General features: G+C 43.6%; 1 protein-coding gene and 1 long non-coding RNA gene across 3 annotated transcripts in view; one reads left to right on the forward strand and one right to left on the reverse strand.

The window, feature by feature from the left end:
* RAF1 (Raf-1 proto-oncogene, serine/threonine kinase) overlaps positions 1-850 on the reverse strand; it is a 176,515-nt gene extending 175,665 nt beyond the window's left edge. The window contains exon 1 of one of the 2 annotated variants that reach the window (XM_073592377.1): positions 678-850. The gene's annotated coding sequence lies outside the window, so the exon portion shown is untranslated. The remainder of the gene's footprint in view (positions 1-677) is intronic. The other variant, XM_073592376.1, reaches the window with a different exon arrangement.
* Positions 851-1,154: 304 nt separating this feature from the next.
* LOC141102434 (uncharacterized) overlaps positions 1,155-25,722 on the forward strand; it is a 73,224-nt gene continuing 48,656 nt past the window's right edge. The window contains exon 1 of the long non-coding RNA XR_012235107.1: positions 1,155-1,294. This is a non-coding gene — a long non-coding RNA (uncharacterized lncRNA). The remainder of the gene's footprint in view (positions 1,295-25,722) is intronic.

The following is a 25,722-nucleotide window of genomic DNA, read 5'->3' on the forward strand; positions in this document are numbered from 1 at the left end:
TCCACAGAGAACACATTGCAGCCGCTGACAATAACACCTGGACCCTGTAAGAGCCCCGGTGCCCCTTACACGCCTGTACTGGTGATCCTGCAATCCTGACATGCACCATTGGCCGTACACTGTGTGCACAGAGCGGTCCATGCACTGAAATAACACCATGGTGACACCAATACACAATGATGATTAGTCTGAGGAGTTTAACAAACTTCTGTGAGCCACAAGCAGAGAAGTGCAATGCACAGCACTGAGCACAACGCTCCATTCCCTCTATAGGAGAGAACACAGAGGACAACAATGCCCATTACAGTCACATCTTCAATGTCAATGCAGAAAAGTGCAGGCTGACCACAACACTCCAGTATGAAGAGTGTGCCAACAATCAATGGGCTGCTTTCCATGGCAACCAATCAGAATACTTGTTTCATTTCACGTCTGTGCTGCAGAAGTGAGAACTGGTAGCTGATTGGTTGCTATGGGCAACCATGAATGTAGTGCGGGGAGCCCTTGTCATGAGGAGCCCGGGTCAGTGTGAGGGGACAAGCCGCCTGGAAGTGGAGAAAGTTTGGAAGGTAGTAGAGCGGCGGAGCTCCTTGTTCATAGAGCCAGCCGGAGACTCCGGACACCCTGGAAGAAGTCCCGGGAAAAGTGTCCCTCCCTGGGCTCTCACTGACATGTACCTCAGCCGCAGCTCCGGGGTCCCGAGCACTGAAGTCCGGACGAATCAGCACATATCCGGCGGCGCGCAGTCCAGAGAAGCCAACACACAGCAGGCGCTCAGTCACTCCCGACTCTCACAGTCCCAGAACTCGGAGCCGCGCATAGCTGAGGGAAGGAGGGGGGGGCGGGGGGTTGGACGCGTCCATTAGTAAACATCACTAGAGAACGGGGAGGATCCTAACGCAACTACAGAAGAGTTCATCGGACGCCCAACCCCCGGCTCACAGCCTCTCCCCTTGCCGCTGCCCAATGGCTCCGCCTGCCCTTTCGTCATGAAACACGCCCCCTCCTTGCCAACCGAGAACTGCACGGAGAAGGGCACGCCTTCGAGCCTTTCGATTTGCACTCCTTGAATAACTAGCACGCCCCTTTGTTTGACCTGGCCACGCCCACGTGCAAGCGTTCCTTCCCATGTCCATGAAACCCCGCCCATAGAAGAGCAGGAACGTCTTAGCTGGAAGTTTTTGTGCAGTGACAGGAGGAGGGAGAGCTGTGATTGGTGGGCGGGGTTCCTGTAAATGGTGGGGCTGTATGGATAATACTCACCGATCAGCCATAACATAATGACCACTGACAGGTAAAGTGAATGAAATTGATGATGACTTTATGAGGTTGATGAGTTGAAAGCAGAAAAAATGGGCAAGAATAAGGATTTACCACTTGCTTACTGGGCACCTAAACCCGCCTCCTGCCCAGACCAATTTTCAGCTTTTAGCGTTGTCACTCCGAATGACAATTGCGCAGTCATACAACATTGTACCCAAATTACATTTTTATCATTTTTTTCCCCACAAATAGAGCTTTCTTTTGGTGGTATTTGATCACATCTGAGGTTTTTATTTTTAGTTAAAAAAATTAGAAAAGACAGAAATAAAACAAAATAAAAAAAATACAAAACCGTTTTATATTTTGTTAATAAATTTTGCAAACAGGTAATTTTTCTCCTTCTTTGATGTACGCTGATGAGGCTACACTGATGGGCACTAACAGGTGGCACTGGTGGGAACTGATAGGTAGCATTGGTGGGCACTGATGGGTGGCACTGAAGGGCATTGATAGGTGGCACTGAAGGGCACTAATAGGTGACACTGATAGGCACTGATGGGTGGCAGTAATGGGCACTGATCGGCACTGGTAGGTGACACTGATAGGCAGCACTGCTAGGTGGCACTGATGAGGCACTGATTGGCACCACTGGTGGGCATTGATAGGTGGCACTCGTGAGCATTGATAGATGACACTGATTGCTGGCACTTATGTACTGTGGGCACTGATTCGTGGCACTGGCAGGTAGTACTTGTGGGCACATAACTTACCTGAGGAAGAGATGGCACCAGGATTAAGTATGAGAAGAAGACAAGCCGGCAGAGGCAGTGATTTGCTACTGATAGCTTGTTGCCAGATACAAGATAGTTGCCAGATACCACCGCATACCTTCTGAGGTCTAGTGGAGTCCATGCTTCAGTTGGTCAGGGCTGTTTTGGCGTACTGAATATTAGATGGGGGGGTCATGTTATGGTGGGTGGTCATAATGTTATGGCTGACTGGTGTACATGATATGTGTGGTTTGCAGCTGGCCTTACCTTCCAGGGGGAGTCTCTGGTTTGAAGACTTGAAGTGAACCTGTGCTTTGACAATGCAAGGGCAAAGAGGCAGGTCCACATTAAAGCTGCACTCCAGGTTTTATGCATTTTATAGCAGAGTTCTATTGGTCCAGCTTTGAACAATGTAAGTATATACAATCACTGCCAACTTTATTAGGTACACCTTGCTAGTACTGTGTTGGACCCCCTTTTGCTTTCAGAACTGCCTTAATTCTTCATGGTATAGGTTCAACAAGGTGTTGGAAACATTCCTCAGAGATTTTGGTCCATAGTGACATGATAGCATCACACAGTTGCTGCACATTTGTCGGCTGCACAGCCATGATGCAAATCTCCCGTTCAACCACATCCCAAAGGTGCTCTATTGGATTGCGATCGGGTGACTGTGGAGGCCATTGGAGTACAGTGACCTCATTGTCATGTTCAAGAAACCAGTGGTGAGATGATTTGATCTTTGTGACATGGTGCATTATCCTGCTGGAAGGAGCCATCAGAAGATGGGTACACTGTAGTCATAAAGGGATGGATATAGGGTTGCCACCTCATCCCTTTAAAACCAAACAAATAGGAATTACACAGGTTCTGAGGATAATTTAATGCAGATAAAGCACCAAGCAAGTTGAGTTACCACCTTAATCAGCCACAGAACCTGTGTAATTAATGTGTTCAGTTTTAAAGGGATAAGGTGGCAACCTTAGATGGACATGGTCAGCAACAATATTCAGGTAGGCTGTGGCATTTAAACAATGCTCAATTGGTACTAAGGGGCCCAAAGTGTGCCAAGAAAATACCCACCACACCATTACACCACCACCACCACCAGCCTGAACTGTTGATACAAGGCAGGATGGATCCATGCTTTCATATTGTTTATACCAAATTCTGACCCTACCATCTGAATGTCACAGGTGAAATTGGACTCATCAGACAAGGCAAAGTTTTTCCAATTTTGTATTGTCCAATTTTGGAGAAACCGAATTGTAACCTCAGTTTCTTAGCCTACAGGACTGCCCCGCCAGGGTGGTCTTCTGCTGCTGTAGCCCATCTGCTTTATGGTTCAATGTGTTGTGCATTCAGAGATGGTATGCTGCATACCTTGGTTGTAACAAGTGGTTACTTGAGGTACTGTTGCTTTTCTATCATCTTTTATCCTCTGCCCATTCTCTTCTGACATCAACAAGCATTTTCATCCACACAACTGCCACTCACTGGATATTTTCTCTTTTTCGGACCCTTCTCTGTAAACCCCAGTAGATCAGCAGTTTTTGAAATGCTTAGACCAGCCCGTCTGGCACCAAAAACATGCCACATTCAAAGTCACTTAAATACCATTTCTTCCCCATTCTGATGCTTTGTTTGAGCTTTAGCAGATTGTTTTCACCACATCTAGATGCCTAAATGAGTTGCTGCCATGTGATTGGCTGATTAGCATTTGGTTTACCAAGCAATTGAACAGGTGTACTCAATAAAGTGGCCAGCGAGTGTATATTCCATACCAGTGGAACGATGGTAGAGGCTGACAGTCACTGTAGTAGTTGGCACTAAAACTGTGAGCACGACAGTCTGCCAGGTCCCGTGCCAAGTAGTTGCCCTACTGCATAGAGAACACAGCTGCCATTCACAGCCAATAAACACAAAGTGTTCTCTGACTGGATGAGGTGGAGAATGTGATATCACCATCCCTCCCTTCTACCTCATCTAATCACAGCATGGTTTGTATTCATTTAAAAAAAATACAAGGTGTTCTTTGAACCATACAAGACAACATGCCCTCAACATGGGAAGGTTACCTTGCCAGGGGGCTCCCCTAGCAAAGCACCTTATTCCCATGTTAATGGGTGCAGGGGCCTCTTCCCTACAACCCTGGCTCAGTGGATTTGGGGGTCTAGTGGATTTGGGGGTCTGCGGGGAAAGAAGGGGGGCATTTCTGAATCTGGAAGACACTTTAACACAATGGGTCCCTCAGATATCTAAACACCTGTAATAGTAAAGGTACATTGTACCGCTAGTTACTTCTTTACTACAAAAAATTAAATTGCATAAAACACCCTGCCACCTTGGAAAAAGTCCTTTAAAGCGGAGTTCCAAACAAAAATGGAACTTCCGCTTTTCGGAACCCTCCCCACCTCCGGTGTCACATTTGGCACCTTTCAGGGGGGAGGGGGGTGCAGATACCTGTCTAAGACAGGTATTTGCACCCACTTCCGGCATAGACTCCCATGGGAGTCTATGCCTCTTCCCGTCCCTACCACGCTGTCTCCTGGGAACACACAGCTCCCAGGAGAGAGCGGCGACCACTTGGGACGCGAAGCGCGACTCGCGCATGCGCAGTAGGGAAGTGAAGCCGCAACGCTTCACTTCCTGATTCCCTCAGCTAGGATGGCGGCGGCAGCTGCCGAGAACCGAGCGGGTTCTTGGCGTCCCCTGCCGACATCGCTGGACCCTGGAACAGGTAAGTGGCCATGTATTAAAAGTCAGCAGCTGCAGTATTTGTAGCTGCTAGCTTTTAATATTTTTTTTTTTTGGCGGTGTGGGTGAACCCCCGCTTTAAAGTAGAACTATAGGCAATTTTTTTTTTCATTTTTGGATAGAGTAGGGGAGAGTTATAACTCCTTTCAGATTTTTTTAACCACCTGTGTCCCATTGCGGAAATTTCCCTTCATTTCCTGTCCCATAGCCAAACTTTTATAAGTAAAAGGGAAATCCCTGAAAATTAAGGGAATCCCTTGGGGACCCCCAGGTCACCAATACTAGTGTCCCCATTGGCAACTTTTCCCTCTATTACTTTTCTGAGGACAACCCAAAATTTGGGATTTTCTTTTACTTTCACTTTCAATGATAATGGTAAATAAGGATGAGCTCTGGCGTGTTCGCACAGCCCACGTGTAGAGCCCGCCAGGAAGTCGGCACTGCGTTGCGCTAATCACAGACAGTGAGACGTTGTCCCGATGCGCGGCTGCAGAGATCAGGAAATGTCTCACCGCCTGTGATTAGCGCAGTGCCGACTTCCTGGCGGGCTCTGCACGTGGGCTGTGCGAACACGCCGCAGCTCATCCTTAATGGTAAACAGGACAAATAGAAGGGGTGAATCTCCTTAATGGGGGCACAGATAGCAATACAAACTGACAGGTTGTTCATATCCCTCTCCTCAACAATCTAAAACTAAATTAAAAGTTTTTTCTTTAGTTATACTTTAATTCTTTTAATAAAAACAGAAAGATTTTTGGCTTCTGCCTGGCTGCCTACAAGCAAATTGTGACATAGGAGGGTTTCCAACCTGTCTGCAGGTCACTTACCCAGATACCTCTGCCTCATCTGGTGTGCCCTATCTGAGCTGCTGAAGGAGAGAAGCTGAGGAACTTTATTGAAAGTGTTACTTCTGCGCTACCTGTGAAATAAAGCCTAAAAGTGTAAAGTAATTATTTGTGATCCAATACTAGATTAAAGGGGGGAGTAAACTCCCATACATGAATTTTACCTATAGGTATTATAAGGCTTACCTATACAGTGAGGGAAAAAAGTATTTGATCCTCTGCTGATTTTGTACGTTTGCCCACTGACAAATAAATGATCAGTCTATAATTTTAATAGTAGGTTTATTTTAACAGTGAGAGACAGAATAACAAAAAAAAAATCCAGAAAAACACATTTAAAAAAGTTAGAAATTGATTTGCATTTTAATGAGTGAAAAGGGTATTTGACCTCTTTGCAAAACATGACTTAGTACTTGGTGGCAAAACTCTTGTTGGCAATCACAGAGGTCAGATGTTTCTTGTAGTTGGCCACCAGGTTTGCATACATCTCTCCAAGTCATTAAGGTTTTGTGGCTGACGTTCGGTAACTCGAACCTTCAGCTCCAGGGCCGGCCCTACCATGGGACCCGATGGAGCGATGGCTCCAGGCGGCACTTTCAGGGGGGCGGCAAATTGCCACCTGCAAGCCCGTTCCGTCCGCTCCGCTGTGGACCCCACTGTGAGGAGCCGATGTCCTGCCGAGAAAAGTCCCCCATCAGATAGTGTCCGCCCTGTACTGTGCAGGCGCAGCGCTTGCGCAGTACGGAGGACAAAGGAGACGCCGAAAGTCTCCGAACATGACCAGCTGTTCATGAGCTCTACACGGCACCTGCGCAATTAAGAGTACATTGTGCCACACGCTTCCACTGTTCATGTTCAGAGACTTTTGGCGTCTCCTTTGTCCTCCGTACTGCACAAGCGCTGCGCCTGCGCAGTGCAAGGCAGACACTATCCGATGAGGGACAGGAGCGTGCGGGCAGAACAGGGGAAGTCAGTCAGCGGGCGGGACAGTCAGGTTGTGAGTGGGCTTGCTGGCCAATCAGTGGGCTGGCGGGCCTTTACTCTGGGACACAGCAAGTGGCAATCCGCTACGTGTGGCAGGTGACATCGTGGCAAGTGACAATCTGCTACGTGTGGCAGGTGACGTCGTAGCAAGTGACAATCCGGTACGTGTGGCAGGTGACGTCGTGGCAATCCGATACGTGTGGCAGGTGACGACGTGGCAAGTGACAATCTGCAATGTGTGGCAGGTGACGTAGCAAGTGACAATCCACTATCTGCTACGTGTGGCAGGTGACGTCGTGGCAAGTGACAATCTGCAACGTGTGGCAGGTGGTGTCGTGGCAAGTGACAATCAGCAATGTGTGATGTCGAGGCAAGTGACAATCCGCAATGTGTGGCAGGTGACGTCATGGCAAGTGACAATCCGCAATGTGTGACATTGTGGCAAGTGACAATCCGCAATGTGTGGCAGGTGACGTTGTGGCAAGTGACAATCCGCAACATGTGGCAAGGTACAATCCGCATCTGAAGGCAGGTGACGTTGGCAAGTGACACACTCAGGGCTCCCACTGATTCTGCATTATGGTGAGTTGAACTATTTTATTTTATATAACAATGTAATAATAGAAACATTGCACTTCAATCATTTTTTTTGCAATACGGCACTGCGTCGTTTTAACTGACAATTGCGCGGTTGTGCGACGTTGCACCCAAACAAAATTTATGTCCTTTTTTCCCACAAATAGAGCTTTCTTTTAGTGGTATTTGATCACCTCTGCGGTTTTTATTTTTTGTGTTATAAACAAAAATAGCGCCAATTTTGAAAAAAAATATATATATATACTTTTTTTACTTTTTGCTATAATAAACATCCAAAAAAATAAAAATGTCTTCATCAGTTTAGGCCAATATGTATTCTTCTACATATGTTTGGTAAAAAAAACGCAATAAGTGTATATTGATTAGTTTGTGCAAATGTTATAGCGTCTACAAAATAGGGGATAGATTTAAGGCATTTTTATTATTATTTTTTTTTTTTTTTACTAGTAATGGTGGTGATCTGCGATTTTTAGCGAGACTGCGACATTGCGGTGGACAGATCTGACACTTTTGACACATTTTTGGGACCAGTGACATTTATACAGCGATCTGTGCTATAACAATGCACTGATTACTGTGTAAATGTCACTGGTAGGGAAGGGGTTAAATGTGTTCCCTGGGAGGTGTTTCTAACTGGGGGGGATGGGACTGACTGGAGGAGGAGAAAGATCTCTGTTCCTAATCACTAGGAACAGCAGATCGGTCTCTCCTCCCCTGTTCAAATGGGGATCTGTCTGTTTACGATGACAGATCCCCGCTCTAGCTCTCTGTGGAGCGATCGTGGGTGGCCAGCTGACATCGGGGCCACGCACAGGTCCTTTTATACATGTATAGGGCCATGTGCAACAAATTTAGATACGCAACCAAAATAATATAAATAAATGTATAAAAACCACATAGGTGTAGGAACGGAAAAAAACACAAATAGTGCCACAATATAGTTAATAGTCCATTACAGATATCAATCCGTGTAAATCTGTTGAAATTGGACTCTTCAGAAGGTGTAACGATTGCTCTATTCACCCTGCAAAAAGGGCAGTCAGACAACAGCCAAAAAAGTGATTTTAAAGACCAAAGGGCCGCTTACCAGATCTGTTGAATCTCAGGTTATAGAGATCATGTAGGAATACACAGGAGGGACCAATCAGCCAGGGACGGTGTGTTCACACCTTCATCCGATATCCGAATCCTCTCTTTCAAAGGCAACTCTCCAACTGCTGCAGTATGCTTCGTGGGACCCTTGTCAGGGTAAGATCGCTTATGGAGCGTATTATGAAAGGTAGAAAGAAGACTTCATGGTGCAGTACTAAAATCTAGGTTTCTTTATTCCAATATGATGATAAGCAACTGACATCCAAAAAAACGGTGTATTCGATAAGAACTCACAGCCGCGGCTCAAGCCATCCAGCTGGTGCGTGGTGGAGCTCTATGACCTGATGTCACCATGCACCAGCTGGATGGCTTGAGCCGCGGCTGTTCTTATCGAATACACCTTTTTTTGGGATGTCAGTTGCTTATCATCATATTGGTATAAAGAAACCTTGATTTTAGTACTGCACCATGAAGTCTTCCTTTCATAATACGCTCCACGCGATCTTACCCTGACAAGGGTCCCACGAAGCATACTGCAGCAGTTGCAGAGTTGCCTTTGGAGGAGAGGATTCTGATATCGAATGAACGTGTGAACACACCGTCCCTGACTGATTGATCCCTCCTGTGTATGCCTATATGATCTCTATAACCTGAAATCCAACAGATCTGGTAAGCAGCCCTTTGGTCTTAAAATCTGGCTGCCCTTTTTGCGGGGTGAATAGAGCAATCGTTACACCAATTTCAATGGATTTACACGGATTGATATCTGTTATGGACTATTAACTATATTGTGGCACTATTTGAGTTTTTTTTTTCATTCCTACACTTATGTGGTTTTTATACATTTATTTATATTATTTTGGTTGTGCATCTAAATTTGTTACACATATCTATTAGCTGAATATTCAGGTTTTCTAATTGCAGCTTTCTTCCTTTTTAACGTTTTTTATCAACAAATATACTTAATTTTGTTTCACTGCTTTTATACCTCTTAATCCTCTTTATACTCCTATGCATGTATAGAGCCTTGACAGGTTCTCTTTCTACCCCTATATACATGTATAGAGCCATGACCGGTCCTCTTTATACTCCTTTATACATGTATAGAGCCATGACAGGTTCTCTTTATACTTCTATATACACGTATAATGCCATGACCAGTCCTCTTTATACTCCTACATACATGTATAGAGCCATAACAGGTCCTCTTTATACTTCTATATACATGTATAATGCCCTGACCAGTCCTCTTTATACTTGATAAAGGAGCGCGCATGCCCAGTGTGAGCTTTGCGCATGCTCTGAAACGCGTTGTGATCTCTTTCACTCTGGTGACGTCACACGCCCACGAGCGCCCTGTTGGATTACGGAACATCCATCTAGCCCAGCTGCTTGTTCTCTCCGTGGACCACGGCCATCCCTCCGGAGTCACTCTGCTGCTTATCCTCGCTATGGACGTTGGGACTGATCCATGAGTTGCCCCCCCCTTCGGAGCTGTTCTTTCCTTACATCCTTGTAAGTGTGGATTACTTATCTATTGTTACTAATAAATACCTGCACTCAGAGGCGCTTTTCTTTGTTTTTTTCTCCTGTGTATTAGAGAGCTGACTTCGCTCACCTGGAAAAGCTTGCCCTTAGCGTTGGTTCCTATACAGAGACACCCAAGTTTTTTAAACCACAGTTTTTTAACTACAGTGACTATTTGTCATGGACTTTTTATGTCTCCAGCAATTACAAACTTATCCCTATCTTTAGTCTACTGTATATCCCACTGCATTTTTATTGCATTATTGTATTGCATTATTTATTGCATCATTTTATTGCATTATCTCTATTGCATTATCATTGGTCCTGTGCGCTAACATATATGCATATATACTTAGCAATTAGCCGACAGCTGAGCGGCCAGCTAAGGGAAGGAAGGGCTGAACCCAGCTCTGACAGCATACAAGCACATTAAAACTTTGCCTTGCAAGTTAAAAAAGAAAAAAATCGCCGGCGGTTTACTACTGCTTTAAATAGAATATTGGTTTAATACATTTTTATTGTTGTTGGAAAATGTGGTAGTTATAACATCAGCAATTCTATATATTTTCATTAACCACTTCAATACAGGGCATTTTCACCCCCTTTCTGCCCAGACCAATTTTCAGCTTTCAGCGCTGTTACACTTTGAATGACAATTGCGCAGTCATGCAATATGAAATTTTGATAATTTTTTCCCCACAAATAGAACTTTCTTTTGGTGGTATTTGATCTCCTCTGCGGTTTTTATTTTTTGCGCTATAAACAAAAAAAAAGTGACAATTTTGAAAAAAACACAATATTTTTTACTTTTTGCTATTATAAATCCCATTAAAAAAAAAGCAAAAACAATTTTTGTTCCTCAGTTTAGGCCGGTATGTATTCTTCTACATATCTTTGGTAAAAAAATGGCAATAAGTGTATATTGATTGGGTTGTGCAAAAGTTATAGCGTCTACAAAATAGGGGATAAATTTATGGCATTTTTATTGTTATTTTTTTTTTACTAGTAATGGCGGCGATCTGTGATTTTTATCTTGACTGCGATACTGCGGTTGACGTATCGGACACTTTTGACACTATTTTGGGACCATTCAAATTTATACAGTGATCAGAGCTATAAAAAAATGCACTGATTACTAAATGTAAATGTGACTGGCAGGGAAGGGGTTAACACTAGCAGGCGAGGAAGGGGTTAAATGTGTATCCTAGGGAGTGATTCTAACTGTAGGGGGAGGGGTCTCACAAGTGGAGGAGAACGATCGGTGTTCCTCTGTACTGGGAACACACCATCGGTCTCCTCTCCTCTGACAGGACGTGGATCTGTGTGTTTACACACACGGATCCATGGTCCTGCTGTGTTCACGGGCAATCGCGGGTGCCCGGCGGTCATCGCGGCCGCCGGGCATGCGCATAGTGTACCTAGTGACGCGGCGCGCACGTTCACCCCCTAGAGGCTCAGAAAGTAAAAGACGTCATATGACGGCAGCCTGGAGGGACAAACGGTTCCTACCGCCGTCATATGACTATGCACGGTAGGGAAGTGGTTAACTCTACTTAAGGCTAGACTCCAAAACCTAAGCATTTCAGCATGTCATCATGTCATGCATCGACTATCAACATAATATACAATTATAATGTGATGCAATATTTTCTATCAACACCTTGTTCTCCAACAAATTCTAAATTATCGGGAAAGGAGAAAAAAAAAGAGGAAAAGAAAAGAAAAAGGAAAAACAAAGGGGGATAGGAGGCGTCCAATAATGGGAAGTGGCCTGGCCTATCTTCCAAGTTTGTTATATGAGAAAGGGACCTATATATATATATATATATATATATATATATATATATATATATATATATATATATATATATATATGAATATATACACATACTGTATGTAGATGTCTGTAAGTATGCATTTGTCTAATACTTCGAGGTTACCAGCTCTTTCATACGCATGGTATAGTTCACTTCATCAACCCGTTCTCGTATTGTTGGAATTACTGCCAATTTCCAATATCTGGGTATCAAAGCTCTACCTGCCATCAATAAATATCTAAATATTTCCTTTTAATGGATATGATTGAACTGGATCAGAGATAGCAGGGCAACCTCCGAGGTCTCTGGCCAGCTCTTACCCGTGATCAACTGGCAGAATATGACAGACCAGTATGGTTTTATTGCCGGGCAAAACCACCACGTGTGTAGATGTGTACCACTAGGCCCACCACATCTCCAGCATTGGTCTGGTAAGGCTGGGTTGATTTTATTTAATAGGGCTGGACAGTGATACCATCTAGATATGATTTTATCGTTTTTCTCTTGCGAATTGGAGGCTAAGGTTGCTAGTTATTGCTTCCAGTCTCGGATATATAAAGGGCGATGAGGGAATGCGTGAGATAAAATAATTCCATAAATTTTAGTGAGGATATGTGTACATTTTTGATCAGAAAGACACAGCTCCTCAACCTTAGTCAGATCCCTACAAAGCCGCTCTATGCCCAAACCATCATAAAAATGACGTAATTGGAAATATTGAAGCCAATCTCCTCGTCTAGTGCAAGGAATAGAGCTAAGCTCACTTAGGGGTTTCAGATCCTTCAAGGTGAGTGCATGTTAAATAGGAGATGGGTATGGTGGTTGCCAACACAGAAAGCCCTTATATGATCTTCCAGGTAAAAACCCTGGATTCCCCAGAATTGGGGTAAGAGGCCCCGGGCACAACGATATATTATAAGTAGTGATAGTCTTGTCCAAGACGTATAAAAACGAAGAGAGTGGGAGTGTTAGCTGTGAAAGAGGTCAGTCTGTTGAGAGCAGCCATGGAAGAGACGTAAGTGGTACTGGCAATAAGTCCAACTCCAAAGTAACCCACTGCTTAAAAGGACCGTGGTGGAAACAGTCTAATATTCTGCCAAGTATTGCCGCTGTATAATGTAATTCCAAACACGGCAGACCTGCTCCACCAGTGTCTCTCTTCCTCACCAGAATATCCTACCTAAGCCTAGCCGACGATCTTAACCAAATAAACGTAAGTAATATAGAGCGTGCCAGTTGAAAAATAAGCGTGGAATCCAAATCGGAACTGTTTGAAAAATGCAAATAGAATATTAGTTCTGCTGCTAGTGCTTTAGAATAGAATATTAGTGCTGCTGCTAGCATCGATGTGTGTTCCCACACAAAAGGTAAGTGTAAGGGCAAGTGTAAGGGCTGCGCTGCTAAATAACAGTGTTCCAATGTGCACAAATACATTAATTAATTACTAATTAATAATGTGTTTGCTCAGAGAACTGTGAGCTTATATTCAAATAATCGTGTGATCAATATTATATTTTATTTATTTATTTATTTTAGGTACTTATATAGCGCTGTCAATTTACGCAGCGCTTTACATATACATTATACATTCACATCAGTCCCTACACCCTCAAGGAGCTTACAATCTAAGGTCCCTAACTCACATTCATACATACTAGGGCCAATTTAGACAGGATCCAATTAACCTACCAGCATGTCTTTGGAGTAATATATAAATAAAACATCAGAAATCCAATGCATTAATGGTGTAGAGACCGTGTAGTTCAAACAATAATAATACGAGTATTATGTAAAAAAGTTCAGTGAATCAGCCAACACCCAATGTCTCAGAATAATCATGTGAAAATTTCATATAACATCCATAATCCAATAAATATCCTCCCAACATTAAGCAAATTCAATGGAAATTGTGTATCTTCACCATGTGATATAAGCATTGCATGCTTACCAAACAGCTCTGGCCACAAATGACCCAATAAGCATATAACAGAATGAACCTCCAATGATATGGTACTAGGGGACATCAGCACTCTAACAACTCCCCAAGCCATTAAAGCCTCTCTCTGTTATAGATGGTAATCATAAATGCCATGCAAAAAAGTACTTTATAGTGTAGTATTTTTATTAGATAAAACCACAAAATAATAAGTAAACTGATACACTCACATATAAAAGTGTCGGATCAGCACCAATGTAAACAGCCTTTGGTATTCAGCAGAAGAAAGAAACGCCACTCCTAACCTGTGGGCTGATAATATTCTGCCAGCTCCACAAAAGGTCTGACTTTGGACACAGTCATTGGTGGTCTTTACTTTCTCGGAATTGGGGAGTATGCTTTTTTCCGGAGATGATGTGTCCTAGGAATCTGATCTCATGTTTGCACTGCCAAAAAAATTGTTCGTTTTCGTTTCATTGATTTAAATTTTTTTTCTTTGTTTTCTGGGTCATTCGTTATGATCGCAATTCGTAAATTTGATAATATGTAAATTCGAAAATAAGAAAGAAAATCTGAAAATTCGAAAGAATAACTAACTAGCTAATAACTAATTATTAAATTATAGTTATTAGAATTTCCTTTCAAATTTGGCTGTCAGTGAACGTAACGAATACGAATTTATCCGAAGTTACGAAATATCTGAAATAACTAATGCCGAATCTAAACAAATGGAAAGGAACAAATTAAAAGTAAATAATAATAATAATAATCGGTTCAGGAACGCTTCTATTCATGAACAACTCGGTTCGTGAAAAGAAGAGTTCACAAAAATTTTCTTCGGGTCGTAAACTCCACTTTGGTTCACGAACACGAGCCATGGTCATCTTCCCTGCTCTGACGCGTTCATATTGAGAAGAGCAGTGCAAGATGAGAGTCTTAGGAGAACCTGTCCACTCAGATAGGGGTTTCTGCCCCCTGACTACCATGAGGGTGGGCTCACTTGATTGGGAATCATGGAAAAACAGTTCATATGAATTCTACAACTTTATCATGCCCTCAGATGATCTTTTCCTGGATGCACAGTCCTTAGAAAAAGTCCTGCAAGCAGCATCTTTGGGGAGGTGGAGGAGCGGTGTATACACCACACCTAGGTTGCCCCTGCTCATTGAAATGAATAGGCAGCGATGTGAAGCGCCTGAAAAGCGATTCGACAGCGCCACTTTTCGGGTGCATTCAACCCTTTCTTCAGCCGCTAGCTGGGGTTAAAAGCACCCCACTAGCAGCCGAAAAGTGCCGCTAAAGCGACGGTAAAGAGCCACTAAAACTACCGCTAACGCCCGGCACGGCTCAGTGTGAAAGGGCTCTAAAGAGGAGCTATAGTTTTTTTTTTCTTTTTAGATGTACCCATGAAAGAGGTCAGCTTAATGTAAAAGACTGTATGTAATATATGTTTAAAATGCTTTTTTTTGTACATACATTTCATAATTTTAGTGTATATATAGCCTGATTTACATTGAACCCTATGGGAAAATTTGCCTCGGTTCACAACCAATTTGGTTCGCGACCGGAGTCGTTTCACAAATTAAGTTTGTTAACCGAGGTACCACTGTAATAATAAAAAGTTTTTATTATTATTATTGTTATTTATTATTATTATTTTGTTTCGTTCCATTCGTTTAGATACGGCATTCGGTATTTCAGATAATTCGTAACTTTGTATAAATTCTTATTCATTACGTTCACTAACAGCCAAATTTGAAAGGAAATTCCAATACCTATAATTTAATAGTTAGTAATAGTTAAGTTATTATTAGTTAGTTATTATTTCAGATTATCGAGTTTTGGGGTTTTCGGAATTTCGAATTTCCAAATTTACTTATTTTTGAATATTCGAATTTACGAATTTGGTTTTCATTAATTCAGATATTTCCGAATTAACTGATTTGTAAAAAACGAATTTGGAACAAAACGAATTGGACATGTCTAGATGGCACTTGTTAGGTTTGAGCATCACTGATGCAGACTGACCAACACAGCATCTGAGTGTGCAAGATGATCCTCAAATGTGGCAGAAATCACCACTACATTGTCTAGTTAGATCACGATACAGTTACTTGTTCTCAAAGTAATGTTCCATCAACTTTTGGAAAATGGCAGGCCCTTTGTTCAGCCCAAAGGGCATTTTTTTGAGCTGCCACAACCTTATTAAAGTAATGAAATTGGTCTTTGGCTAGTCCCCCTTGGCAACAAAGATCTGCTTAAATTGTGGAGGTATGCTAAGTTATCTTTCCCAGATGGGAGGGCTCTCTCCTGTGGTTATCTCATTTGCAATCCCATTGATACCAGGTTATGGTCCACCTGTAAGAACAACTTTGACAATTTATCCAATAGATTTCTTACCGCTTCTAAAAGATTGGGTGTCAGTTCCTCAATTTTTTTTGTAGGAATGGTAGTACTTCTTGTCAGTGGCGTAGCTAGCACATCTGGCACCCGGAGCAGGACATTTTTTTGCACCTCTAACCCCCCCCACAAGATAAATGGTAGGTGGCAATATAGTGGCACCACGCCAAAACTGTGGGTGTGGTTAGATTGCATCAACAGTTGGAGGGGCTTAAAGGGCCATATGCTTTAATGACTGTGGCACAGGCGAGTATGTAACAGACAATACAAACCTCAGTATTCTAATTTTAACAAAATAAAACTGTTCTATTGCATATCCTTTACTGCACACAGCTAACCTTAAAGTGGTATTAAAGTCTTGTTTTTCTAAATAATAAACATGTTTTACTTACCTGCTGTCTGCAGTGGTTTTGCACAGAACAGCTTAGATCCTCCTCTTCTTGGGTCCCTCGCCTGCACCCCTGGCCCCTCCCTCTGTCTGGGTGCCCCCACAGCAAGCAGCCTGCTATGGGGGCATCCAAGCAGGCACACTCCCGAGCCGCAGCTCTGTGTCTCCATTCACACACGGAGCCATGGCTCGACTCCACTCCCTCCGTCTTCTGATTGACTCACTGGCTGTGATTGACAGCAGTTAGGTGGGGCTGGGGGGGCTGCTGCACACAGAAGGTTTTTTTACCTTCATGCATAGAATGCATGAAGACTAAAAATCTTGTGTCTTTACAACCACTTTAACAAAGAATGTGCTGTACTTTGAATGCAGTAGTCAGGAGTAAGAAATGTAAAACACAGTGAGGGGAATTTATCAAAACTGGTGCAGTCAGAATTTGGAACAGTGCATGGCAACCAATCAGCTTCTATCTTCAGCTTGTTCAGCTTCAAAAAATGAAAGCTATGAGCTGATTGGTTGCCATGCACAGCTGTTCCAAATTCTGTCTTCTCTAGTTTTTATAAATTTCCCTAAGGGCTCATTCAAACAGGCGCTGAGACAGGTCCTGTATGCTGACCCACTTTTTGCTGCATCTTCATCCACCAGAGAGCTTCACCTATAGAAGTGGGTGCACAGATTCGAATGGAGACACTGTGCGTTTGGATACATGCATCCCTTTCCATCTGCATGTCTCAGGACCTGCTTCCTGATTGGCCAGGAGGAGAAGCAGAAAGACATTAGTGAATATTAAAGGGGTTGTAAAGTTATTTATTTTTTTTTTTTTTAAATAACAAACATGTTATACTTACCTTCACTGTGCAGCTCGTTCTGCACAGAGTGGCCCCGAACCTGGTCTTCTGGGGTCCCTCGGCGGCTGTTTCAGCTCCTCCCCGCAAGCATTTACCACCTTCATGCGAGCTCCCTCGCACGGTGGTGAGTGCTTGCGGGCGCGCTCCCGTGATACAGCCGGCGGCTATAGCCGCTCGCTGTATCACTCGGCCCCGCCCCCCCGGCGCGCCGCGTCATCGGATGTGATTGACAGCAGCGCGAGCCAATGGCTGCGCTGCTTTCAATCCATCCACTGCAGCCAATCAGCGACCAGGCTGAGCTGCAATGAAGCTGACGAGGACGAGGAGCGAAGATTCGAGGCGTCAGGTAAGTAAAACGGGGGGCCTGGGGGCGGCGGTACTGTCAAAAGTTTTTTCACCTTAATGCATAGAATGCATTAAGGTGAAAAAATTTTTACCTTTACAACCCCTTTAAGTCACTAATATCACACAACTGGGTGGGCTCAGGGCACAGTGCTCTGCGCCCCGAGCCCATCCTTTTTTAAAGCCAATTAGAGCCTCCGACTCTAATCACGTGCTTAAAAAAAAAACACATTAAAATCAATGCGTTCGACACCCTGCATGTAGAATAGGGGCCGGGCGCATGGATTAGGGGGCGGCACCCCTAATGAAGCGTCCGCCACTGATTCTAAGATGTTGTTTCTTAGTCCCCTGTGCAAGGGACATACTGTCTATTGTTGGGTCCATACAAAAATTTAAATCTCCTGCCATGATCAGGCTACCTTTTTTAGAATCCATTAATTTCCCCATGATCTCCTTCAAGTAGCATATTGGGTTCTTATTGGGACAATAAATGTTAATTTCATCCATATCGAATAATCTTCCCTTTAGAAACAGAAATCGACCTTCAGGGTCCACCATCATTTTTCTTAGAGTAAACTGTAGTTCTTTGGCCAGCCCAATGGCCATTAATTTTGCCCTTTTTGTTGTAGTTGAGTCCCCATAATACCATGTCGGATAATCTTTTGAATATAACTTGGTTTGTTTCATGTAATATTTGTGTCTCTTGGAGAAAAAACGATTCCTGCTGAGGATTGTTTAACCTCTTTTAATATTTTGTACCTCTTTCCTGGTGTATCCTCGAACGTTATAAGTTAGAAAATTTATTGACGTTTATTGAATTTATTGACATTTCTATGCCCCCCACTTTCCCCTCTCTCCAGTTTCCATTCCCACTCTCCGGTTTATTCCATTGTTTGATTAGTTGATACCACAACCTATCAAAAAGCAACAATAAAAAAATTCCCAGCTCACTTACCAGCCAGCCTGCAACAAATCAAATTGACCCTGTCTAACAGTTGACATTAAAACCAAGGGGTTTAGTTTGAACACATTTTGCAATTACATGCATAAGCTGCAGTTGGAGCACATATATGTTGCCAGGTGCTGGCTAGCTTTGCCTGTGTCATCGTGGGACATTCTCTAGCATCAGCTGTAGTGGGCCTGTTTCCTTCTGGTGCTTAGCACAGACACTGTGTCATCATCTCCTGAATAGATCATAGCTGAGAGCAAGGGAACTTGGGATATGTGGTCCGAGGAGCCAGGATTTACATTGGAGACAGACTGTTGCAGACTTCAAGTTCCAGCTGGCTGGGAGAGAGAGCAGAATGCTGGGTAAGAACATATATAGCCGGGTCTGGGGAGGAGTTTTTCTCTTGGAACCACGGTCTTCTGCTGTGAGCAGGGACCCAGATATGAGGGCCGCTGATAAGCCAGTACAACTGGCCCTGTTGTACCGGGCCCAGTGTCCTTGGTTCAGCAGGGGGGCCCGACAACCTCAGTCAGAGACAGTCATTCTGGTAGTCTTCGAGTAAAAGTCCAGACCTGTGGCAGAGCTCCCAGTACGTCCAAGTCCTGCCTGTCAAAACGATTGGTTGCTGGGCCCGTCTAGCATCCTAGCAACCAATCAAGTGCATGGAGGCCCTGACACGCTTAGGAGAAGGATTTAACTTTCTCCTCCTGGGCTGCTCCTGGGCCCCTGGATGATGTGACTCTATCACAAAGCGCTGCGTAGGGCAGAGCGACGTGTTCTCGTCACCTCCCATTGCTGCTGTTGTTTGCAGTAGGATGGGCTGTCTGTGAGCTTCCGGCCGGCGCTCCAGACTACACTACATGCCTACTATTGTCTACTAACATGTGAGTTTAACTTTTTACTTATCCAATAAAGTCAATGATTTTACACTATATGGAGCCTTTTTTTCCTTCTATGACCGTATCTGCAATGCTGTGGGCTGATGTCTGAGTACCTGTCAGTGTGAACATCTTTAGCCTGACCCTGCAGTCTTTGATGTCCCATCTCGGTATAAGGTCTCTGATCCATTGGTCGTGGTTCGAAGCAGTATTAACAAACAGCTTTCTCTGATCCTCTGTAACGGGGGAGCATGAGTTTCTGGTAAGCGGCCAGTCTGATTTCACAGTGGTGGAGCAAGCACGCTTTTTTCTTCTCACAGCAGGAATTTATGTTTTTTGGAACTTTTTTAAGATACTTTCATATCACTTGGGTGATTTATTTTTTATACATGGACTTTTTATTATCACTTTGAACATTTTATTTTTGGATTGATTGTTCATTTGACATGTGTTTTGTATATTATGTATACACTAAAGGGGAACTCTTCACTTAGTTCTAAATATTTGGTTTGGTGATGATGTGTATGATCACCAATCTGTTTTAGCACGATTCAACCCCCCTTTTTTTCTTATCTCCTGTATGATGTTTGCAGTCTCTGACACATCTCCTGTATAATGCCTGCAGTCCCTGACTGTCTCCTGTATGATTCCTGCAGTCTCTGACTGTCTCCTGTAGCATGTCTGCAGTCTCTGACACATCTCCTGTAGCATGCCTGCAGTCTCTGACCAACTTCTGTATGATGTCTGCAGTCTCTGACTGTCTCCTGTATGATGTCTCCGTTCTCTGACTGTCTCCTGTATGATGCCTGCAGTCTCTGACTGTGTCCTGTATGATCCCTGCAGTCCCTGACTGTCTCTTGTATAATGCCTGCAGTCTCTGACTGTCTCCTGTATAATGCCTGCAGTCTCTGTGGATCATGGCTACTGCAGCACAGCCTGATTGGAAGTGAATATTATACTGCATTGCACTGCACTCTGACTGCACATATTTACTATCAATGTATTGATGGACATTATACAGGAGACAGTCAGAGACTGTTTCCTGTATAATTCCTGCAGTCTCTGACCATCTCCTGTATTACGCATTCAGTCTCTGACCATCTCCTGTAGCATGCCTGCAGTCTCTGACCGTCTCCTGTAGCATGTCTGCAGTCTCTGACCGTCTCCTGTAGAATGCCTGCAGTCTCTGCGGATCGTGGCTGCTGTAGCACAGCCTGATTGGGAGTGAATATTATACTGCCTTGCACTGCACTCTGACTGCACATATTTACTATGGATGGCAATATGGCATGGTGTGGTGATTGTACTGCATTGCACTGCATTCTGCACATATTTACTATGGATGGCATGGTGTGGCATGATAAATTATCACTTGGAGACAAACCTGCACTTTGTTTCTATCAGCGGCCCTGCGGATGGTCGGAGGGATACGAGCCAGTGCTGCAGGCTAGGCATCATGGAGTCTCTGGAGGGTGTGGATCCATTGTCTCCAGCTTTTTGTCCGCCAAGTGAAAGTCGGAGGGGTCACTCCCATTTTCACGATACAGATCCTGCTGAATCCCAGCATTGCAAGGTGTGCAGTAAGGCACCCTTCTCTGGTGGCAGATTCTACAGGGGCCTGTCCCGGGACCTCATATTCCCTTGAGCCTGGTATCATCAGGATTGGTGAGTGGGCAGAAGTCCACCCTCTATACACCCCTAAAAGATACTGCATGCAGACACCATTATTCCTCTTTTTTGCACTAAAGCTTCAACAAGGAGACACATGCTATTTGCAGTACTGGATGCCATTGTACAGGAATCCCTCTGGGCCCTGGTTAAGCTAGCTGAACACACTGAACATGTATATCACAAGGACTTCTCCACTCTTCTTCCCCCCACTTAAAGGACTTTGTGCACAATATCTGCACACATTAAGGGGAACTCTTTTCAGAGATTAGGTGTTATATTTCTGGTAATTTGTTGTTCTATAATTATGTTACAGATTTTATTGGGCCTGTGACATCAGGAGTTAAAGGGAGTAGTCTGACATATGGGATCATTCTCCTCCCTTTTTATACCTGTGGTCATAGGCTCTTCCAGATTCTACTGGTTGCTTCTATTTATTATACTGTAATTCTCTATGTATTACGTACCTGTTTTATATGTGCCGAGGGTAAGAGTTTAATGCTAAAAGAATATTTGCCTAAGACATTTGTGTTCTATCTGCTTGAAGAACTTTAAGTACAAATACTTGGTTACTTTGTTGCAGTCTGGTGTCTGTGTAATTACATTGTCATTTTGAAATATGTCCGAACCCAGGGTGTCAGAGGTGTCAGGAGGCTTGCAAGGTCAGGGCAACCTTTGGGGTCAGTCATCTTCCAGCGGCCCACACTGGGGTGGTGCTACATATATAAAAATGGATAGAGTAAGGGCAGGTATAATGTAAGTATGATGTTCCAGGCTACGGTGATGAAACTGCTGCTACAGATCCTACAGATGTGGGATCAGTATAAGAGTAATGAGAAAGGAGGGGGTAAAGTGGGGCTGTCTAATCTTATTGTGTGATATAAAAAATTATGTATATTGAAATAAATAAAATGAAGTGAAAAATAAATAAATTGTGTACTATCTCTTTAAATAAGAAAATCTCACTGGAAGATAAGTATATAAATTGCACGGACTCAATCGTGCTGACTGAAAACATCAATCACTGACAATAGTAATGTCCATAACTAATAAAGTGCTCAAAGTGCTTCTGGTGCAGAAAAACGAAAATCTGTCCTTTTTTGAAAAAAAAATGTCCAGTATTGTAAACAAAAAATACAAACAGAAAAATCAGCAAAAAAATCACAGTTCATGGATTCACATGGGTGATCACATTCAAAAAGTGTCTTGTACTTGAGATAATCATATCATTGGTGAAAACTAATGAATTTCCATAAGTGCTCCCCCCTCAGGTCCACACTCACCAAAAAGATGTACCCCTGCAGGGGCATCACACTGGAATCAGCTCTTTGTCCCGTATTTCCTCTTCCTCATCCGCGGTGAAACCAATCAGTGGGTACCAGTGGAAGCTGGTGGTTGTTTGTTTGGGGGGGTGGCAAACAACTGAACCCCCCCACAGCAACTCAAACCCCCCCATCCCCCCCATGCTGTCTGCCGGTCGGTCCACCGGCACTTACCCTATCTAGGCGGTGGGCATCAGCGGGCATTGGCGAGCATCTGAGCACCGGCTGGGATCGGTCATCCAAGGAGTGGCGGGTATCGGGGCACCAAGCAGCAGCGGGAATAGGGCATCCAGGCATCAGCCAACTGCTCTTCTCCTCCTCGCTTCCGCTGTGCATCTCCTCCCCTCCTCCTAGGCTTCCAATAGGATCGCCTGTCCTTTCAGCCAATCGGGTGATGGGTATCAGACCCGCTTCCCGATTGGCCAGGAGGAGGATCAGTGTTGCAACAGTGAACATTCATTAGCTGTTGCAACACAACTGGGTGGGCTTCAGACGCAATGCTCTGCGTCCCGAGCCCACCCTATTTTGAAGCCTATTAGAGCGTCTGGCTATAATCAGCTGCTTAAAAAAAAAACCCAGCCGCTGTCATTTATGCGCCCAGCATCCGGAAAGGGGCCGGGCGCATGGGTAGCGGGGAGGCTCCAGTGCGCCCACAATGGATGGGTGGGTACACTCACATAGGAATGGGTAAAGAGAGAAGGCATCTCATCATTTAAATCCGTAAAACCAAGTTTTAATAAATAAGAAGTTAATAAAAAGCACTCTCAATAGTGCTGCAGGATAATATACAGCTGTACAACAAAGTTTCTGGGATGCCTTGCGCAAGACGTCCCAGACACATTGTTGTACAGCTGTATATTATCCTGCAGCATAATTGAGAGTGCTTTTTATAAATTTCTTATTTAATAAAACTTGGTTTTACGGATTGACACGATGAGATGCCTTTTCTCTTTACCCATTCCCATGTGACTGTACCCACTGATTGGTTTCATCGCGGATGAGGAGGAGGAAATACGGGACAAAGAGCCGATTCCAGTGTGATGCTTTTCACCCCTGCAGGGGTACATCTTTTTGGTGAGTGTGGACCTGAAGGAGGAGCATGCATGGAAATTCACTAACTTTCACCAATGAAATTATTTTCTCAAGCACAAGCCACTTTTTGAATGTGATCACCCATGTGAATCCATGAACTGTGATTTTTTTTGCGGAACTTTCTGTTTGTATTTTTTATTTACAATATTGAACATTTTTTCAAAAAACTGACAGATTTTCGTTTTTTTGCACCAGAAGCACTTTGAGCACTTTATTAGTTATGGACATTACTTTTGTCAGTGATTGATGCACGAATGAGTCTGTGCACTTTATATATTTATCTTCCAGTGTGATTTTGTTATTTAAAGAGACAGTACACAATTTATTTATTTTTCACTTCATTTATTTTATTCAATTTACATAATTTATTATATCACACAATAAGATTAGGCAGTGCCACTTTTCCCCCTTCTTTCTCATTACTCTAAGGGCATGTAAGTCTGGAGGGAGCCCACCCCTTCTTAAAGGGACACACTGGACACCCAGCAATAGCACAATGACAGGCAAAGTTTCCAGTGCGTGCCCTCACCAATTACCAACAGTACAAACGAATAGCTACCATTGCAACCTACAACTGGCCTTTGCAGCAGGGAGCACATGGAAGGGCGACGCATATCAAAAGACAAAAAACAAAAATTCCCAGCTCATTTACCAGCTAGCCTGTAACAAACCAAATTGATCCTGTCTAACCAGGCACCCGGAAGAAGATGACAGCATACTATGAGCAATGTAACCGCCACATTACTGGAAGGTGGAGGTGAGTATTTCTGGTTTAGTTCTACATTGACTATTTTACTACTACTACAGTAAAACCGTTCAGAACAGAAAAAAAAAACTACTTGTGATTATCTTTATAAACAGTACCAATTCAGTGAAGTCCAGGGTAGCTCTGGTAACACAGGTGAACAGTTGGAGGGATCAAATGAGCAAGGACAAAGAGCCACCCCACCGAAACTGGAGTACTCTGGTAGAAATTGGAGAGGGGCTTCCCACAGTAGCTAGGTCTTCTGGAGAAGCTGTAAACTATTAGTCTTCTGACTCTCTGAGGGAGTGAAGCTGAGAAACTTATCTTCCCAATCATTGGGCATGTCCAGGAACCCAAGGAGTTGTGGGAAATATATTTAGAGGGTCTATGCCTGCATCTGAACATGGTGAGTAAATGGGCACCCTGTGCCACCATATCTAAGCTACGAATTGCTTAAGTCCTAGCTTACACAAAGCTATATTTTCTCCCCATGTGTTTCTATCTTTGCAACTGATAGCTGATGAGAACTTTGTGGGACTAGAAGTGGAAGGTATATTTAGCTTGAGAGGGCAGGAACCTATTGCTTTGCCCTGCATGGCAGTAGTAAATATTTTGTTGTGGAAACCTAGGAGAAGTCCCCCCACACTAAAATTCTCAGGACCCTTAAGACCCCAATAATCCATACAATTGGGACATGCACCAGGAACCAGCCGGATTTAGACCATTATTCTGTTAAAGGGCTCTGCTGGAAAACCAGCATTTAATCAGCTGCTCTAGCCAATGGCTGCAGCACTGTTCAGTATATTCTAACAGGGGAGGAGTCCATGCTGTCAGAATACGTAGCACAGCAGGAGAGATCCCTTCATCCACATTGCTTGTGTGGAATCTGTGAGGTTTGTTATGTTCAGCCTGTTTGTTGAATGAAATTAACTCACCCTTTATCCCAAAAAGAAAAAAAAAATATGTTTGCTGTAACTGCTTATAAAGTGTTACCTCTAGTTTGGCTTAAAGAGGAAGTAAACTCCCCTTGTGTGTTTATTATACCTGTAGGTAAGCCTATAATAAGGCTTACCTATAGGTACTGTAAATATCTCCTAAACTTGCACCATTTAGGAGATATTTACTGTATTACATCATTGGCGCATGCACTCTGAAGGAACGGCCACCTGTGACCAGTGGCTCCCATGCGCATGCGCGGGAGTTACATCAGGGCGGCTCCAGCCAATCACAGCGCCCGAGCCCACGAACCCGGAAGAAACACCGGGGATGATGTCGGTCGTGTCAGCGATGTGCGGGCACCGCTGCAGGGCTTCATTGTAAGGTAAGTATTTCATAATGAGCTAGTATGCGATGCATACTACTAGCTCATTATGCCTTTGTCTTACAGTTTTGTTTTTTGTTTTTTTTTAGCTGGGTTTACAACCTCTTTAAATTTGTTAGCGTATTTACATCTGCTAGTACATTTAACACACCCCTCCCCCAGATTAACAATGGTGCTGTCC

This window comes from Aquarana catesbeiana, linkage group LG07 (assembly GCF_042186555.1).
Source record: "Aquarana catesbeiana isolate 2022-GZ linkage group LG07, ASM4218655v1, whole genome shotgun sequence".
NCBI lineage: Eukaryota > Metazoa > Chordata > Amphibia > Anura > Ranidae > Aquarana > Aquarana catesbeiana.